At 42.7% G+C, this 19402-nt stretch overlaps 1 protein-coding gene across 1 annotated transcript in view; it reads left to right on the forward strand.

The window, feature by feature from the left end:
* Positions 1-7805: 7805 nt before the first annotated feature.
* Positions 7806-19402, forward strand: part of PDK3 (pyruvate dehydrogenase kinase 3) — a 126028-nt gene continuing 114431 nt past the window's right edge. Inside the window, exon 1 of the mRNA XM_070462388.1 lies at positions 7806-7825. The gene's annotated coding sequence lies outside the window, so the exon portion shown is untranslated. The remainder of the gene's footprint in view (positions 7826-19402) is intronic.

The raw sequence follows: 19402 nt of genomic DNA on the forward strand, positions 1-19402 counted from the left end.
CACCAGTGACGAGACAACTCTGGCACTTTCCTGGATTTTGGTATACAGAGTCAGGCTTAGATTACTTACTTCTACTTCTTAATTGTCTGCTTTTGGAGGCAGATGCATAGATTTATATAAGACGTCAGCATTTCTTTCATCCACATACATACATTTTCTGCCTCTGCTGATGTTCTGTGCGATTTAGAAGCTGCTCATAATTTGGGGGAAGAGCCTGTTCTTCTTTTGGACTATAAACTTGCACATTCATTCTTCTATTGTGTCTGTCCCCTACTTCACTTCCAGTAAGAATATTCGGTTTGCATGGAAACATCACACGAGGCCTTTCTGGGAAAGGCAAATCTCAGTTAGATCAGCTTTTCTGCTGTGAATATCAGGCCAGTTGCAAAGATGAAAGGGAAAGGGGAAGGCAGAAGTGGACATGGATGGAAAGCAGGCTTATCCCTGAAGTTGACATGTCTGTTCCATCTTCTCTTGCTTCTTCCAACTTTTTCTTAAAAAAACAAAACAAACAAACAAAAAAACCCACCTTTTTTTCAGAACCCATGTTCATGGTACATTAAGCTTCATGTTTCTGATTCTTATTTTACCGCTTGGGGTGACGTTTGCTGCCCCTTGGCCAGCTTCCTTCAGACAGTGAGTGATGCTGATAAGCGTACAATTATCTTGTGTTGAGAAAGAACCCTCTGTTGGTTTGTGGTCTTTGGCAGGCATCTCACAGAAGTCATCTCAGAACACATGCAATGTCTCTTTGGGGCGTGACTTTGGCCGGCCTTCTCTTCATTTTTATGCCTGCAAGTGGAAAATCACCACTTTGATGAGCCACATACCCTGCAGGAAAAACGTATTTGAAATTACCCAATAGAGAAAAGTGCCCTCTCCAAGATCTTTGAGAAAAGGTAGTGCAGAATGCCCCCAACTAAAGTCACAATAGGAGTTTCTTTTCTCCTCACATTTTATTTCAAAGATAGTTCTGTTAGAATCCTGTGTTTCTGAGCAAAGAGAGTTGAAGCGGACTTGTGGTGTGGTCCAGCTGGGAGAAGCCAGGCATACTGGCTGGCATCAAGGAGGCATCTTCCCTGGTCTGGCTCTGTGCTGGGCGTTCCAGGACATGCAGAGAGTAAAGAGATACTGTTTCTCTGCTCCAGGAGCTTCCAACCTAGCAGGAAAGACAAACATACAGAGACCCCATGTTATGCCTGGAATTATAGTTGAGTGCCAAGAGCAAAATAGAATCAAAGTACAGTTCTACTTGGCTGGGCCGGGCTGCCACAATTGAAAATCTACTAAAATGCAGACTGAGCAGAGTCAAATTATCCGTTGTCCTCAAAATATAAGTAATTGGCTGGATATGGGCTATTTTTCTTCCTTTTTATACTTTTCTGTTCTTTGTAAAATTTCTAAAATAAGCATGTTTAGGTTTTTTTGCCCTCGTTATAAAAGTAAGTGGGCGTCTGAAGAGGAAAATGTGTACTTTTTTAGGGGGTAATACTCATACTAATGTTAACAAAAGCAAACACTTATTTGTGGTTACTATGGTGCCAGATACTGTTCTAGGTGCTTTTATATATTAACCCAATCCTTCTAATCATCTTATGAAAGAGGTGCTTTCCTTAAACCTATTTTATTTGGCATAGTGGTAAAGAATCCACCTGCCAATGCAGGAGACATAGGTTCAATCCCTGGGTCGGGAAGATCCCCTGGAATAGGAAATGGCAACCCACTCCAGTATTCTTGCCTGGAGCAATTCCATAGACAGAGGAGCCTGGCGGGCTACAGTCCATGGGGTTGCACAGAGTCGGACACGACTGAGCACACACGAACAAATAAATGATCGAGCAGGCAGTTGGGGCACAGAGAAGCAAAGAAGCTTGCTTGAGTTACACCAGGATTGAAGTGCCTGAGCAGACTGGCTCCAGAGTTGGAGTTAAACTAAGTAAGTTAAGGATTTTTGCATCTATGTTCATCAGTGATATTAGCCTATAGTTTTCTTTTTTTGTGGCATCTTTGTCAGGTTTTGGTATTAAGGTGATGGTGGCCTCATAGAATGAGTTTGGAAGTTTACCTTCCTCTGCAATTTTCTGGAAGAGTTTGAGTAGGATAGGTGTTAGTTCTTCTCTAAATTTTTGGTAGAATTCAGCTGTGAAGCCGTCTGGTCCTGGGCTTTTGTTTGTTGGAAGATTTCTGATTACAGTTTCAATTTCTGTGCTTGTGATGGGTCTGTTGAGATTTTCTATTTCTTCCTGGTTCAATTTTGGAAAGTTGTACTTTTCTAAGAATTTGTCCATTTCTTCCAAGTTGTCCATTTTATTTGCATATAGATGCTGATAATAGTCTCTTTTTAATTAATTTATTTTTTATTGAAGGATAATTGCTTTACAGAATTTTGTTGTTTTATGTTAAACCTCACCATGAATCATAGGTATACGTATGTCCTCTCCCTATTGAACCTCCCTCCCATCTCCCTCCCCAGCCCACCCCTCTAGGTTGATACAGAGCCCCTGTTTGAGTTTCCTGAGCCATGCAGCAAATTCCTGTTGGCTATCTATTTTACACATGGTAATGTAAGTTTCTGTGTTACTCTTTCCACACATCTCACCCTCTCCTCCCCTCTCCCCATGTCCATAAGTCTATTCTCTATGTCTGTTTCTCCATTGTTGCCCTGTAAATAAATTCTTGAGTACCATTTTTCTAGATTCTGTATTTATGCATTAGAATATGGTATTTATCTTTCTCTTTCTGAAATCTTGCCAGTAATGTGAAGCTATAGAAAATAGGTAGGCCAGATTTAGCTGTAGATATATTTTGATGTGCTGACACAAAAGCCAAGGAGCTTGCCTTTGGATGTCATACATTCTCCAGCTTGCCCCAGTTCCACTCTCCTTGTTATCTTAGTCTCTTATGATCCTTTGTATTTCTGTGTTGTCTGTTGTGATCTTTCCATTTTCATCTCTAATTTTGTTGATTTGGGTTTTCTTCCTTTTTTCTTGATGAGTCTGGCTAGTGGTTTGTCAATTTTATTTACCTTCTCAAAGAACCAGCTTTTGGTTTTGTTAATTTTTGCTATGGTCTCTTTTGCTTCTTTTGCATTTATTTCTGCCCTAATTTTTAAGATTTCTTTCCTTCTACTAACCCTGGGGTTCATAATTTCTTCCTTTTCAAGTTGCTTTAGGTGTAGAGTTAGGTTATTTATTTGACTTTTTTCTTGTTTCTTGAGGTAAGCCTGTAATGCTATGAACCTTCCCCTTAGCACTGCTTTTACAGTGTCCCATAGGTTTTGGGTTGTTGTGTTTTCATTTTCATTCGTTTCTATGCATATTTTGATTTCTTTTGTGATTTGTTGGTTATTCAGCAGCGTGTTGTTCAGCCTCCATATGTTGGAATTTTTAATAGTTTTTCTCCTGTAATTGACATCTAATCTTACTGCATTGTGGTCAGAAAAGATGCTTGGAATGATTTCAATTCAGAGTGAAGTAAGCCAGAAAGAAAAACACCAATACAGTATACTAACGCATATATATGGAATTTAGAAAGATGGTAACGATAACCCTGTATATGAGACAGCAAGAGAGACACAGATGTATTGAACAGTCTTTTGGACTCTGTGGGAGAGGGCGAGGGCGGGATGATATGGGAGAATGGCATTGAAACATGTAAATTATCATATGTGAAATGAATCGCCAGCCCAGGTTTGATGCATGATACAGGATGCTCGGGGCTGATGCACTGGGATGACCCAGAGGGATGGGATGGGGAGGGAGGTGGGAGGGGGGTTCAGGATGGGGAACACATGTACACCCAAGGTGGAGTCAAGTCAATGTATGGCAAAACCAATACAATGTTGTAAAGTAAAATTAATAAATAATTTAAAAAAAGAAAAACAAAAAAAATAAATAAACTAAGTAAGTTGAGTAAACATTATGAAGCAAGAGTTTTTCCTCCTGAATTAATTTCCCAGATACCTGAAGCTTGTCATCCTGTCTCCGGATGGGGCTGGGGCATGACGCGTTCCTGGAGAAGGAGGAGGCAGGAAGGGCGATTGGAAGGTCAGGCCTAAAAGGCTCAGTTTTTTGGGGGAACCTGCAAGTATAAACCAAAGGGTTTCCAGCTGGTTGGCCTAGCCTGGCCTAAAGGGTTCTGGGAGATAGCAAGTCCTTCTCTAGAAAAGCTGCACACCCTGGGAGGGTGGAGTTGTGGCAGGTAAGCAGAGTGTCACGGAGAAAGGGATTGGGGTTTGGGCCAGGGGTTAGTGCTACATGTTGGGGTTAGGGTTATGGATTAGAGTTATGTGATAGGGTTTGGGGTGAGAGGGTTGAGGGCAGAGTTTTGTATTTGAATAAAGCATAAGGATTTGGATAAACATTAGAGTTAGGATTTGGGGTTAGTGGTAGAGATTTGGATTAGGGTTAGAGGTTAGAAGTTAAAGTTAGGTTCAGGTTTAGAGCTTAGATTTGATGGTTAGGATTTAAGGGCATTATAGAAACAGCTGTCCTGATGAATGGATAAAGAAGATGTACATATATACACAATGGAATACTACTTTGTCATAAAACAGAATGAAATAATGCCACTGCAGCAACATGGATGGACCTAGAGATATCACACTAAGTGAAATGTCAGACAAAGACAAATATCATATGATATCACTTATATGTAGAATCTAAAAAAATGATACAAATGAATATATTTACAAAACAGAAACAGACTCACAAACATAGAAAACAAATTTATGGTTACCAAAGGGGAAAGGGGGGGAGGGATAAATTAGGAGTTTGGGATTAACATATACACATCACTATATATAAAATAGATAAACAACAAGGATCTATCATATAGCACAGGGAACTGTATTCAGTATTCTTTGATAAACTGTAATGGAAAGGAATAAATAAACAGCTGTCCTGTAATTTAGTTTAAAAAACAAAGAATTTCCCTTAATACTGGTATGTATGTAAACACGTTGTCCTTTTGGTTATGAAAGCAAAGTTCTAAAAGGGGTGCTACATCTCATCAGAGAGCAGGAGCATCACACACACCATGAGATACTAATTATCAGGTCCTGCTCATGTCAGCTAGGGCCACAATAGTGATATTCACTAAACCACCCCGACTCACTCACTGTGTTAGAACAAACATTGTTTATTCTTCCTCGTGCACCTGGGGATTGGCTTACTTAGGCTGGCCTTGACTAGGCTTGGCTCTAAGGTATAGCTGGGTCTAGGTCTACTCCAAGTGCCTGTCCTCTTCAAACCAGCAGGCTACCTGGGACATCCCACTGGCCAAAATTTGCCACATGGCCAAGTCCTGTATTATCGGGATGGGGAAATCCACTATGCTTCTCGTGAGAGGAATTGCAGAGCCTTAACATGAAGGGTATGATGCGGGGAAGGGTCCAGAATCGAAGGCAATAATGAAATCTTCCATACCACATGTTTGTCAAACACAGTCACCTAGGGATGAGCTTTTGACCCTAAACTCATTGTTCAAATCTTCTGAACTAATAAGCTCTGAACTATGTAGGCAGAGAAGGAGAATTGTTATTCTTTAGTATTATTATTGAAGTATAGTTGATTTGCAGTGTTGTGCCAATCTCTGTTGTACAGCTGGGTGACTCAGTGTTACGCATACAGACACTTTTTAAAATACTCTTCCACTAGGGTTTATCCCAGGAGATTGGATATAGTTCCTTGTGCTGTACGGTAGGGCCTCACTGTTTAGAACTGCTGTGCTAATACACAGTACCCCAGAGGACACAGCTCCTCAGATCTTGGATCTCAATGTAAGCCTTTCCAGCTTGTTTTAGGCTGCGTCCTATCTGGGAATGTGTAGGAGTAGGCCTTTACTCATTTCTGCATCAGTGCTCAGCTAGTGGTTGATCTCGCCACTTTTTTCTGCACAATTCCTTTGCCATGCTTATATTTTATTTTGATTGATTGATTTGGCTGTGCCAGGTCTTGGTTGCAGCATGAGAGATCTTTAGTTGTAGTATGTGAACTCTTAGTTGCTGCCTGTGGGATCTAGTTCCCTGACCAGGAATCGAACCTGGGTCCCCTGCATTGGAAAGCTCGGAGTTTAAACCACTGGACCACCAGGGAAGTCACCCGTGCCATGCTTAGATGTCCACCTATCATCTCTCTTTCTCCATCCCCTAGGGCTGCTACCACCTCCATCCCAAGGGGTGACAATGATTCTTTGACGAAACTTGAGTCAATTTCCCCTGAGTTCTCTTTTTGACTCTGCCTCGACTGTAGGCTTGATCCTTAGCTCAGTCCAGTTTTAGCAAAAATCCTGCTTAATCAGCTTAGTGAAAACCCCCATCCTTAATATAATAGCTGATCAAATTTCTCAGTCTTCACCCTCCACATCTCTCACCACACCTGCCTTCAGCAAGAATCCTGTTGAGTCAGCCTAGCAAGAACCCCACTCTCCTTGTTTTTTCCTCTTAGTAATTTCCTGGGCGCTGCCCCTGCCCTCCTCCTTGGCTATAAATCTCCACTCATTCTTGTCCTGGGTTGGCCAAATCTCTCTGCCCCACTGCAAACACCCGTTCTAGTGGGCCCCTTCTGGAACTGTCTTCCTTACCTTCTTTTTTTTTTTCTAGAAATCACATTTTATTTATTTATTTTTTTTCTGTTTCCATTTATTTTTATTAGTTGGAGGCTAATTACTTTACATCATTACAGTAGTTTTTGTCATACATTGAAATAAATTAGCCATGGATTTACATGTATTTCCCATCCCGGTTCCCCCCTCCCACCTCCCTCCTTACCTTCTTTTACGAGCATCCGAATACTTTTTTATTGAACAGGAATGAAGGCAGAAAACAGAAAATTCTAGATGCTGCAGTGCCACGGCCCTGGGTTTCAAATCTACACATTTTAGTAACGAGTCCTGTGAATTTGGGAAAGCTGCTCTGACTGGCAATTCCCTCATTCACAAAAGTGGAGATAATTCTACATATCTCACAGGATGTTGTATGGTTCAAACGATTAAGGTCATTAGAAGTGTCACAATATCATATCTTGGATACGTTTTCAAATCTAGATTGTAACCTCAGAACCTGTGGAGATGCATTAAATTGTAAGCTATTTTCTGAGAAAATGCCTATTGTCTTCCAGGAAGGTGTAAGGTATCAGCCAATGTCAGGATGACCTTGAATTGCTCTGTGGAAAACCCATAACTGGTCCTCTGCACCTGGAAGCCACAGAGGATGAGATGGTTGGATGGCATCACTGATTCAATGGAACATGGGTTTGGGTGGACTCTGGAAGTTGGTGATGGACAGGGAGGCCTGGCGTGCTGCGGTTCATGGGGTTGCAAAGAGTCGGATATGACTGAGCGACTGAACTGAAACTGATAGTTGATCTGAAGCCAAGGAAGTTTGGATAACCCTTGTCTCTCCAGCCTCACCTACAATTCAACTCAATAAACACTTAAAGCACTTCTTCAGCGACAGAATGGGAGATCCAAAGAGAGCCAGGAATGAGAAAGAGTGGTGTAGTGAAAAAAGGTCTCTGGGCTATTCAGAGGTGGTAAACCCAGGGGCTAGGGGAAAAAGTCAGTGGTGAAGAATATTCTGTGCATCTTCCCACCTTGATATTTCTACCTGACCTTACCTCCATTCCATCCCTTCCGCTAAACAGAAGGCTTGTCACTGAGTCGCTGGTCAGTTTCCCTTCTTATTTCTCCTTCAGCGAACTCCTGATATACAGAATTTGAAGGCTGCTGGCAGAAGGATGGGGAAATCAGCATGAGAAGGCCGATGGCCTTCGGGAAGAGCAGGCTGTGTCGGCACCAAGCCTTTTCCCTGAGCTTCAGAAATAAGGTCTGTTGCCGGGGACACTGGAGGTGGGGACTGGAGCACGCCTCCTGCAGGGCAGTTACTACCCGAGGGCGAGGGCGGGTGAGACTGGGGCAGTGCGCTGGCTGTAGCTTTGAACCAGAAGTGGTTATTCCCAGGTCTAGAGTATGGGGCACCAATGAACTTGTCCCAGTGCAGTCCGCCTGGGGTCAGGCTTAGCTGGACAAGTGGCCATGGCGATGGGCCCAAAGAGCCTGGCACCTGGATTTCTTCTTCCTCATATCACGTGGCTGCTTAGTCACCACCCCTTCTTGGGCAGCTCTGGGGAAATGAGTGCCTCAGCTGCAGTGTTCATCTGGTCTGGTGGCCAACTGGTGGTGACTATAGTGTTCCTTCATGTCAAGAGGGTTCTGATTTCCCACAAAGAGTAGTAGGGATTTTCAAGTCAGACAGTAAAAATCCCAAGGGATTCCTATCACACAAGGGAGTGCAAGAGAGTAGGAAGAGATGGATTTCTACTAGTTGGGACAGGTAAGAGCTTCAGCGTGGCATTCTGAACAGTTCTTGGGGGAGGGAGTGCTCACTTCAATTGGAAACTGAAGTCTGATACCTCAGTTGCAGAGTCAAGATAGGGTGAGAAAAAACTAATATGGGAATATCTTTGTATTCTCAAATTTTTTTTTTAAATAAAAAGTTTGTTTTATTTATTTTTTAAATTTTATTTATTTATTTTTCCAATTATTTTTATTAGTTGGAGGCTAATTACTTTACAGTATTGTAGTGGTTTTTGCCATACATTGACATGAATCAGCCATGGATTTACATGTGTTCCCCATCCTGAACCCCCCTCCCACCTCCCTCCTCTGTATTCTTAAATGTTAATGGGGTACATTCTTATGTGGCTCTGGATTTGAAATGCACCTTAATGTTTTTTGAAGTACAAATTTTGGGGATCTTTTTTTTTATTATGGTAAGAAGCACATCACCTAAAATTTACCATCTTAACCAGTTTTTAAGTGTACAGTTAGTTGTGTTAAATATGTTCACATTGCTGAGTCCATTCTCTAGAACTTTTGTATCTTACAAAACTGAAACATTAAACTGAAACTATACCCATTAAAAAGCAGCTCTCAAAAAAAATTAAAAAGCAACTCTCCTTTTCTACTTCCCTGCAGCCTCCAATAACCACCATTCTCCTTTCTGTTTCTATGACTTTGACTACTTCAGGTACTTCATATAAGTGGAATCATCGAGTCTTTCTGTGACTGGCTTATTTCACTTACTATAGTGCCCTCAAGGTTCATCCATATTCTAACATGTGATAGGATTTCCTTCCTTTTTATGGTTGAAAAATATTCCATTGTATGTGTATATTTTCTTTTGTTTATCTCAGACAGTAAAGCGTCTGCCTATAATGCGGGAGACCCAGGTTCAATCCCTGGGTTGGGAAGATCTCCTGGAGAAGGAAATGGCAACCCACTCCAGTACTCTTGCCTGGGAAATCCCATGGACAGAGAAGCCTGGTGGGCTACAGTCCATGGGGTCGCCAAGAGTCAGACATGACTGAGCGACTTCACTTTTGCTTTCCACATCATGGCTCTTGAGTGAATAGTGCAATTGATTTTTGTGTGTTCATTTTTTTTCTTTTTAAAATTTGTTTATTTTTTAATTGAGGGATAATTGCTTTACAGAATTTTGTTGTTTTCTGTCAAACCTCAACATAAATCCCTCTTGAACCTCCCTCCCATCTCCCTCCCTATTCGTGTATTCAATTTATATCCTGCAACTTTGCTGAATTTATTAGTTCTAACAGATTTTTTTTTTTGGTAGACTATTTGGGGTTTTGAAGTACAGATTTTTTAAAAAGCAGTCTCATGTATGAACAAGATAATGTATGACTGAAATTATGAGTCTCCAAATAGTTCTTGAGAAAGTATGTTGAAACTTCACCAGAGAGAAAGTTTAACCAAATTTCAATAAATCCAAAATTCGTGACACCATCAGTTTTCCCCCTTGACTTAAAAGAAAAAAGAGTAGAGTAATTGTATAATAGTTCCCATTGTCCATTATGTAATGGAGGGAAGTGGGTAGACTTTGTCAGTTAATCTGTTATAATATTCACGCATGAGACATTTTTGCTTTCAATGACATTTCTATTCCCTTATCCTAGGGAGTTTTCTGATAACCATAAATAGTTTCATCATGCCAGTGCAGAACATAAAACACTGTGTTAGGACTTCTGGGGATTTCTGATTATAGTGAGCATATTGTCTCATAGTGATTACCAAGTTCACAATAAGAGGTGGTGGTACAAGTAAGGGCAAAGTTCTGACTTTGCGGTACATCTTACAGGTCAATGTGAAGCATCTTCTCGTGAAGCTCTTAGACATGCTGTAGAACAGCCAGAAATGTATTTGCAAAATCTTGCAAAGTAGGAGTCTCTTTTTCAACAGATTCTTTGCCTATGGCAGTTCTTCAGTTTGGAGATTATTGGCCTTCTTGGAGGTAAATGCGCACGTAGAGGAACCAAAAACATTCTTGTTTTGCTCTTATTTGGCAGAGTTACTTTTACTTTGAAAAAAATATTTTGAGACATTGATTCTGAACCTTTCGGGATGTGTGGTGACATCATTGGGTTAATTATATTTTTTTTAACGGGAGGCTAACTGGTTTACAGTGTTGTGTTGGTTTCTGCTTGTACAACAGTGTGAATCAGCTGTAAGTATATGTATGTCTCCTCCCTGTTGAGCCTCCCTCCCACCCGCCCTGAATCCCACCCCTCTAAGTCATTGCAGAGCGCTGAACTGAGCTCCCTGTGCTATGCAGTAGCTTCCCACTAGCTATCTATTTTGCGCATGGTAGTGTACAAATGTCAGTGCTACTCTCTCGATTCTTTCCACCCTCCCCTTCCCTCACTGTGTCCACATGTCCATTCCCTATGTCTGCATCTCTACTCCTGCCCTGCAAATGGGCTCATCTGCACCATTTTTCTAGATTCCATCTATATGTGTTAATATGCAATATTTATATTTCTCTTTCTGACTTATTTTACTGTGTATGACAGACTCTAGGTCTATCTACATCACTACAAATGACCCAGTTTTGTTCCTTTCATGGCTGAGTAATATTCCACTGTATATATGTACCACATCTTCTTTATCCATTCATCTGTTGATGGACATCTAGGTTGCTTCCATGTCCTGGCTATTGTAAATAGTGCTGCAATGAATTGGGTACATGTGTCTTTTTGAATTATGGCTTTCTAAGGGTATATGCCCAATAGTGGGATTGCTGGGTCATATTGGGTTACTTTTAAACATATCCTTTTCTGTAATCATCCGAGTTCTTAGTTGTTAGCATCAGAATCTAGTCCTGTTAGTTTAAGATGTTTATTGAAAACTTTTAATAGTTTTCAGAGTCTTGAGGGCCAGAGAGTCAGACTTGGAGGTTCCACAGCTGGACAAGCAGACAGAGCTCCCAAATGCTCCATGAGGCTGTTCCAGAGAAACCTCCCTGCCTCGGTCCTTGTGATCCTGGATGCACCATTCAGCTCTGAGTTCATACAACCAGCTCACTTTATCATTATTTTAAAAAATCAACAAAGTTGGATTTGAAAATCTGACAGTCTTCAATATGTAATGGAAGATGAGAGTCCCTTACTGATTGAGTCCCTTTGAGTCAGGCCAAGCCCTCATTTTCAAAAGAGGGAATAGAGATGTAGCAAGATGATAGGAGTTATGCCTGAAGGTCTTCTGACTCTCAGACCATTACAGAGGTTGAGAGGGACAGTTCTGCTCCAGTCTGTCAAGAGTGTTGAATTAGAAAGGTGTTGTTGGACAGGGCTGGTTTCCAAGGATTCTTCAAGGCAGCAGATGAAAATCTTGCCACAGTTGAGAAATTGACGAAAAGCTTCCATGCTGTGTACATGGTTCTCTTTCTCTCTTTTTTACCTTTAAAAAGAAAAACCCAGAAAAACACATCAGATTTGTGTAAATGAGGGTATGCCAACAGGGTGGCCAGTTTTGCTTTATGATCTTATGAAGGAAAATTTGTGACCCTACTCATGCACACACACACACACACACACACACACACATCTATATCTATATATCCCAAACCAGCAATGGGACTTTGTTTATATTGTAAATAAATATTATTTTTTCTTTAAAAAAAAAAAGAAAGGCATTGTTGGCGGTCATGGATATCATTGATAAACTCCTTTCACTCCTTTGTCACTGAGAGGATGAGGTTTTGGTCTCTCCCTTACTCTGACCTGACTTGGGCACCCTGGGCCACCTCTCTGCCTTCAGTATCTGCATCTCTAAAATCCCTGGAGAATTGACCTTGAGCCTAATAATAAGCAACCATTTATCAAGCGCTCGCTAAGTGCTAATGTGTGCCGTCTCATTTAATTCTCACACCCGCATGAGGAAGCAGATAGTTTCTTGAGTCTCATTTTATGGATGAGAACACCAGGCCTAAGGGGGTTCAGAGCCTTGCCCAAAGGGAGTGAAAATAAGCTGCCATTCAAGGAGAGCACTGGCTCCATCTCCTTGGAAAATTCTAGCTTTAATACTCTGTCCTCTGATTCAGCCTTGATACTTCAGTGGGAACTGAGTGCCCCGTTTGCTCCTGTAAGACCTGTAATTGCCCATCGAACCATTTGCTTTCTGGTTTTGGCCTTTCATGATGTAATGACACTTGTCCCTGTTTAATAGGGAAGAGATGAGGATTAATGAGGATTAGCGAGTGTTTTGAACCTGTTGAAGAAAAGCTTGGTCTCATGGGCTTCTGTATGGGAAAAGAATTATTTTTTTTTTATTGAAGTATAGTTGATTTACAATGTTGTGCCAGTCTCTGCTGTATAGCAAAGTGACTCAGTTATATGCATACAGACATTTTTATAGACAAGAATTATTATTTTAAAAAATTATAGCAGCTTTATTGAGCTCTAATTTACATGCCATACAGTTCACTTACAAGTGTACAATTCAGTGATTTTTAGAATATTCATAGTTGTACAACCATCACCACAATCAATTTTAGAATATTTTCATCACCCCTAGAATGCTTTGTTTGATGGTAAGCAAAAAAGAACAGAAATTTGTTACTACTGTATTATCACAACTGTACAAACAACACTGGAAGAAAATATGTCAGTCTGATTATAGAAAAGAATTATTTTTAATAGGAGTGAGAAACTGATGAGAATTCAGTAGTAAGCATTTTGTTTTGAGGTGGTGGCCTCTTAAACCACGAGCTATCATGTTGTTTAAAGATTTCTAAACCCGAACAAGCAGTATAACAAGCGAGCCTCAAAATCAGTTAGTGAACCAAAAGGCAAACATTTTTGTAACCAGGCAATAGGGGAGCCGTACAGCCGTTAAAGAATATAATCTGCAAGCACCCCCGCAATCTTACCAACTGGCAATGCAAAATACATGGGTTTTAATCATTACACTGGAATAACTAAACAACCAGCTGATAGGAAGCTCAAATCTACTTTATTCTCAGGGGCAAGAACAAGTTTAGAATTGTGTGGTGTATTTATTTTATCTCTATGTTTTCAAACCGACTGCAAAGGATTAAGAATTCAAATTCTATAAACTTAGCAGTCAAGTAACACCCTCTACTAGGAATGATACCCTAAGCTCCTTGGAAGAAACACACAGAGTTTACCTGAGGGGAAGTCAGGTGTGGAGACCTGGCTGTCAGCTCTTCTATGCTCAAAGGACCAATAACACATGCTTTGGGCTAGATCCCAGTGCCATTCCTTCTGGGGCATTCATTGCTTGAGATATTTGGACACCCCACCTCCCAGTCTTCATTAGATCTCCCCCTTCTTTCTCTCTCAAGACACCTTGAACTTTCTCTTACAACCTTCTCCATAATTTTTCTTCATTAAGTAATGTTAATGTTAAGTAACTTGTTAATGCTTGCCTCTGCCACCATACTGTGAATTCCATGTGTGGGTTCAATTCAGTTCAGTCACTCAGTCATGTCCGACTCTTTGCGACCTCATGAATCGCAGCACGCCAGGCCTCCCTGTCCATCACCAACTCCCAGAGTCTACCCAAACCCATGTCCATTGAGTCGGTGATGCCATCCAGCCGTCTCATCCTCTGTCGTCCCCTTCTCCTCCTGCCCCCAATCCCTCCCAGCATCAGGGTCTTTTCCAATGAGTCAACTCTGAATATGAGGTGGCCAAAGTATTGGAGTTTCAGCTTCAACATCAGTCCTTCCAATGAACACCCAGGGCTGATCTCCTTTAGGATGGACTGGTTGGATCTCCTTGCAGTCCAAGGGACTCTCAAGAGTCTTTTCCAACACCACAGTTCAAAAGCATCAATTCTTTGGTGCTCAGCTTTCTTTACAGTCCAACTCTCACATCCATACATGACTACTGGAAAAACCATAGCCTTGACTAGACGGACCTTTGTTGGCAAAGTAATGTCTCTGCTTTTAAATATGCTATCTAGGTTGGTCATAACTTTCCTTCCAAGGAGTGGGTGAAAGTGAAGTTGCTCAGTCGTGTCCGACTCTTTGTGACCCCATGGACTATAGCCTACCAGGCTCCTCCATCCATGGGATTTTCCAGGCAAGAATACTGGAGTGGGTTGCCATTTCCTTCTCCAAGGAGTGGGTACCCAGTTCCAAATGCAGACTCTGACACATAGTGAGCGCTCAGGAAATATTTGTGGATTTGTGTGTTCCTGTGGAGAATGGAGAGGAGTGGGTGATAATCTAAAAAACAAAATTTTTTTAATTTATTTTTTTAAAAAAACAATTTTAATAGGAATGAAAATCTTTCGTCTTTCTGATCTCTTCATAAAGGCGCATGTGGCCCAGCTAGGTTCTATTTGAGAAATATGTGCTGCACAAGTTGGTGTGGAATGTCTCAAGTTTGTCTTCATGTGACCGAACCAGACTTGGGTCCACTTGCCCATGTGCAGTAAAGCCAGTCTACTGACACTGGGTTGTGGTGAAGGAAAGTGTAACCTTTATCTCAGGGCACCAAGCAAGGAGTCCAGGACAGCCAGAGCCTAAAAGACCTGAACTCCCCAAAGGCTTTCTGGGCAACATTTTTAAAGACAGCGTGAGGGAAGAGGTTGGGGGATGTGATCAGCTTATGGACATTCTTCTGACTGGTTGGTGGTGAGGCAGCTGAGTCAACGTCATCAACCTTCTGATTCCAACCAGGCTGGGGTCTACGTACTGTGGACAACATACAGTTAACTTCTTCCGCCTGGTAAGGGTTTCACGGTCTGCCACAGAGCTCAAAGGATTTGGCTCAGAATATTATCTATAGTCCTTGAGGGAGAACTAAAGGTCCTTGACTTTGTTTAATGGCTAAACTATTATTATTTTGTCTTGCTTGACTGTTTTCCTTTTGTTTCTGCATTTTCTCACTTCTCTGATTAAATTTATTCTTTGACTAAAGTTTTTCTACAGACAAAAGGCAGGTGGAAGACATTGGAGGGGAGTCCTGTTCTGGGGAGACCCCGTAGGGTCCTGCTCGGCTACATTCAGTCCTGTGATGCTGCTTAGTTCATGCCCAAGATATATGCATGTATGTAGTGCAGTGACCAAAAAAAAAAAAAAAAAAAAGGTGGGATTTAGAGTCAGAAAGATCTCAGCTCAGATCCCTGTCCCACTGCTGGTCCCACTGCTGGTCATGCGATCTTAGGTTGTTAAGGCAGCCATGAAAGGGCGCCACCCTGACCTGCTTTGGGAGCATAATTGACTGAGCACCCAGTTCGTGCTCCTCTGAATTCATGGCTGCATTTGCACTGAGGCTGCTTTTCCTGGATGGGCTGCTCCCAGCCAATGACTAGGCACAGTCGGTACCGGTGCAGGCCATCCTGGGGACATGCGGGACTCCTCCCACGGGCCACCTTGGCTCAAGGACTGCTCATCAGCCTGGTTGAGACTTTCCTAGAGCTGCACAGCTCGAGGACTCTTCCTAGTGATCCTCTGTCCTCCGCAGGGCACAGACTGGCATGCCACCCAAAGGTGAGCTCTGCAGTCTCCTCCCCCTCTGCCCCCAACTTTCCCAGGAAGTTCACCCATACGGCTTTTGCACTCCTCATCCCATCTTGGTGGACCCAATGAATTAACACAGCTAGTCACCCAACCTCTCTCTGGCTTTGTTTCCTTATCTGTTAATTCCCTTTAGGGTTGCAGCGAGGATCAATGGAAAAAACCTCAGAACATGGCTGTCATTCATTCCTAGTTGGTCATTCATTCCCAGTGTTTGGCCTTCATATTGCCCACTCCCGCTTACACCCATTGACTGTCTCTGTCATGGTATCTTGTAGCTCTTCCTTCCAGTTCCCAAGGGATCAATGAACTTGATGAACCTTACCTGCCCCCCAACAATTCACCTTCATTAATATACTAATAAGAGCAGTGTTTTAACATGACCCTCTGGCATAAACTGCAGTCATTCTAATGATGTGTGCTTAGTCACTAAGCTCAGTCATGTCCGACTCTTTGCGACCCCGTGGACTATAGCCCACCAGGCTCTTCTGTCCATGGGATTCCAGGCAAGAATACTGGAGTGGGTTGTCATGCCCTCCTCCAGGGGCTCTTCAAGACCTAGGGTTTGAACACAGGTCTCCCGCATTGCAGGCATATTCTTTACCGTCTGAGCCACCAGGGAAACCCCATTCTAATGACGGAACAAGTTAAAGAAGTCATGAAATGACGATTTATATTTGGCAATCTCCCAAGTTCCCTTTGTGCCTCTCTTTCTCTTCCAACTGCTTCAGTGGTGGAATGGATAGACTTCAGCTGTCTCTTTTGTGCCCCCAATAAGATCTGTCATCACAGAGGACATGCCAGTGAGGGTGGCTCATGCCTCTTCTGTATTTATCTACCTATTCCTCCTGCCCATAGGCTGGGCCCGCCTGGGCAGCTGAGATTAGGAATGATGGCTCTGGCTGCCTCTCCATGCTGCTCTGGAACTTCCTTTTGAGCACTTCATTCCCACTTGGCAGTACCTTCCTTCTAAGTGGGGCTCTCCTGGTGGCTCAGTGGGGTAAAGAATCCACCTGCAATGCAGGAGATGCAGGTTTGATTCCTGGGTTGGGAAGATCCCCTGGAGGAGGGTATGGCAACCCACTCCAGTATTCTTGCCTGGAGAATTCCATGGACAGAGGACCCTGGCAGGCTATAGTTCATGGGGTGGCAAAGAGTCAGACAGGACTAAGCATGCATGCACGCCCTTCTAGATGGGTCCTGAAGTTCTACTTGCACCCAAGTGGTGGCCAAATACAGTTGATAGTACTTATCTTTGCTTCCAGCACAGCACGTCGAAGGTTCTGTTTGGTAGATGGGATGGCCTTAGTGTTGGCAGGTGATGGGCAAAGTCCACCCTATTCTCTGGTGTTGGAGCCCCTCAAAATGTCTCCTTTGTCATCCAGACTTCTCTGGACTTGCCCACAACAACTCATAAATGTTCTGATCCTCTCGGACAGACCTGGCGTTCACTCAGCTCGTCTGAACTAGGGCCACACTGGGTGTCTTTTGCTTCATTCTTAGCTGAATTGAACTTTCTGAACCTTGTGGAGTCTCCCTGAGACCAACCAGTCCTAACCCTTCCTTTCAGTTTTTTCTGTTTCAGTGTTACATATTAGAGTCCTCAGCAAAGTTTTATAAAAACCACATTCCTCTCTAAAGCCCAACAGTCCAGGAGCTCCTTTAAGATGGGCTGGGAGGACCATGTGCTGCCTTTCAGCCTCTATTGATAGACTGTTTCTGAGGCCTTCAGGACTCCCACGCCTGGGCTCATTGCCCTGCCCGGAGTTTGACAAGTGAAAAGTTAAAAAACAGAGAATAATGAGACAGAGAGTAAATGCTGCTTATTGTAAAAAGTCAAACTATAAACAAGTCCAGGGAGCAGACACTGGGGGCGCCACGCCCATGTCTCTTGGCCCTCACTATTCCCACGCATGCGTCCTCCTCTAAGCCCCTGTGATGGTCATTCTGAGGGCTTCCTTGGGCTGGTCCAAGCACAGGCAGAGTGGGGAGTAAATGCCCTGTGAGTGGCTTTCAACGATTGATGGAAAGAGCTGGAGTAGTTACACCATCTTCCTTTCCCTTAGGGCAGTGGTTGCCAACATTTTTGGCACCAGGGACCAGTTTTGTGGAAGACAATTTTTCCATGGATCCGGGGTGTGGGGATAGGAGTGGGAGAGGATGGTTTGGGGATGATGCAAGCACATTTATGGTGCTCTTTACTTTTGTTATTATTACATTGGGTTATATAATGAAATAATTATATAACTCACTGTAATGCAGAATCAGATTATTAGGCATTAGAAATTCTCATAAGGAGCATGCAACCTAGATCCCTTGCATGCGCAGTTCACAGTAGGGTTCACACTCCTATGAGAATCTAATGCCACCACTGATCTGGCAGGAGGTGGAGCTCAGGTGGTAATGTAAGCAATGGGGAGTGGCTGTAAATACAGATGAAGCTTCACTCGCTTGCCAGCTGCTCACCAGCTGCTTTGCAGCCCAGTCCATGGCCCAGGGGTAGAGGGGACCCCTGCCCTGGGGACGGGGGACAAGCCTAAGGCAGGTTCTATACCAATATCCAGTCATCTCAGTTGCCCACAGTGATGACTTGCTCACTAACATATCCTATGTTGATTTTCTTCCCTTCCCTGTCTTACTCCTCACCTTCCCTCCTCATGTGCTTCCTGGGTCCATCTCTCGGTTCAGCTACTCATATCAAATCATCTCCAGGTCCACCTCTAGATGAACCCAATCTAGAACAACCCATGTACCATACAATATTCTCTGGAAATAGCCCTTCATGTTGCTTACAGCAATGAACGCCATCTCCCCCCCCCCCCCCCCCCCGTATACCCTCCTTAGTACACACACCCATTATATTCTTACCTGTTTATTTATTAATGATATACTCTCATTAACTAGTATATTAAGACATGGGCTATACCCTGGGCTAGCTTTATATCCATATTTTAAATAAGCACCTGGATAATTTTGAATTCTTTGTATAACTTCAGATCTGAATAGAGATGATCATTGTTTTGACTACAACTGTGGTGGACACAGAAGGTTCTAGAAGGAGGAGAAATGCATCATTTGTTGCATTGCGAGAAGGAGAATTCTTAACATTTTCTGGTTGTTTGATTCATCTTGTCTTATGCATATTATTTCTAACCAGGGTTTCCTTTGTGGGATTTTTCAGAGTCACCCGTTTATTTTATGAGAATTGGTTTCATCATAACTAGAGACTAGAATCTGTAAACATCCTTTATCTTATCAATGTTGCAACATGCCGGAAGCGAATGTGAAGCTTCTCCTCCCTTCAACTGAGGAATTCCCACTCTGTCTTCAAAATAATTGGTGTGTTCTTGTGTTGTACCTGTCTGACCTCCACATGGGGTAGGGGGAAGGTGGGTGTTGGCAGGAATCCATATATTACCCACTAGTTGCCTCTATTTTCTTATTCTTCGGATCAAAAATGAATTCAATTGCAGTTAATGCCTTTCCTTCCCCCACGGCAGTGGGTCATCTTGACCACCCCGTGAGGTGTGTGCCCCGACCTTGGACACCACTGATTGTTTG

This window comes from Odocoileus virginianus, unplaced genomic scaffold, assembly GCF_023699985.2.
Source record: "Odocoileus virginianus isolate 20LAN1187 ecotype Illinois unplaced genomic scaffold, Ovbor_1.2 Unplaced_Scaffold_4, whole genome shotgun sequence".
Taxonomy (NCBI): domain Eukaryota; kingdom Metazoa; phylum Chordata; class Mammalia; order Artiodactyla; family Cervidae; genus Odocoileus; species Odocoileus virginianus.